This window comes from Galeopterus variegatus, unplaced genomic scaffold (assembly GCF_000696425.1).
Source record: "Galeopterus variegatus unplaced genomic scaffold, G_variegatus-3.0.2 Scaffold1894, whole genome shotgun sequence".
NCBI lineage: Eukaryota > Metazoa > Chordata > Mammalia > Dermoptera > Cynocephalidae > Galeopterus > Galeopterus variegatus.
In genome coordinates, this window is record NW_007728005.1 from 293178 (window position 1) to 294427 (window position 1250).

Below are 1250 nucleotides of genomic sequence, written 5' to 3' on the forward strand. Positions count from 1 at the left end.
GGGTTGCGATCCGTTGCCGGACACGAAAAAAGAGAAAAAAAAAAAAAAAAAAAGACAATACAAATCTTTCCATGGACTTTCTGAAGTACACTAATACTTGTATGACAACTTAGGTGAAAAGATCAATTTTTCTAAAAAAAGTATGAGCATATTCAAGATGTAATTAATTATCTGAATTGTCTGATAACTATTAAAGAAATTGAAACCATAATTTAAAGGCTTCAGAAGAAAAAGTCTCCAGGCCCAATGTGTGTAAAAGAATTTTACCAAACACATAAAGAATTTACATGGAGAATTTTATCAAACATATAACGAATAATTAACATCAAGTCTAAACAACCTCTTTCAGAAATTAAATGGAAGCAACACTTCCAAACTCATTTCATAAGACCACTGTCACCCTGACACCAAAACTAAAGACAATACAATAAAACTATAGACCAGTATCCCTCATGAACACAGATGCAAAAATCCTGAGAATATTAGCAAATCCCATCCAGTGATATATTTTTAAAATGTAATACATCACAAATGGGGTTTATTCCAGTGATGCAAGGTTGGTTCAATATTTGAAAAATTCATGAATGTAATCCATCATATTAACAGACTAAAGAAAACTACCACTATATCCATTATATCAATATGTATAGATTTCACGTAGAATTTCAAGGAAATACAGAAGGTTCCATAACAGTCTTTCCAGGTAGCAAAGTGCTCTCGAAGTTATAAAGGGCCCGAGGGGCTAACCTATGGTGCTGTCATGAAAATTTGGCCTCAGGGTAAAGATGAAGCCAACCTTTACCCTTTCTGTAAAACAGCAGGACTTCTAAGAATCTATCATTTTTCCACAGCACCCTGAGACAGCCCAATAAAGGGAAAAGCCTGTGCATATATCTGTTGTCTGAGTAAACGTTAATAAAATTCATAGAAAACACAGTTTTCAAAAGAATTGTACTACTTCAAGCACTGAAAAATTGGACTTAAGGGGGCGGAAACGATACACAGTGAAAGGGGCTTTTGAGTAAAAACAGTCTGAGAACACTGTTCAGCTGTAAACACGTACAACCTTTATGAAGAAAAGCCCAGCATGACGAAGAGGACAGAGCAGAACTAAGACACCAGATGACCGGGGAAAAAGCTGCACAAAATCTGGGGCCGGCCCGGTGGCGCACTGCTACAGTGCGCCGTTTGGGAGTGCGGCGACGCTCCCGCCGAGGGTTCGGATCCCACATACAGACCAGCCACTCACT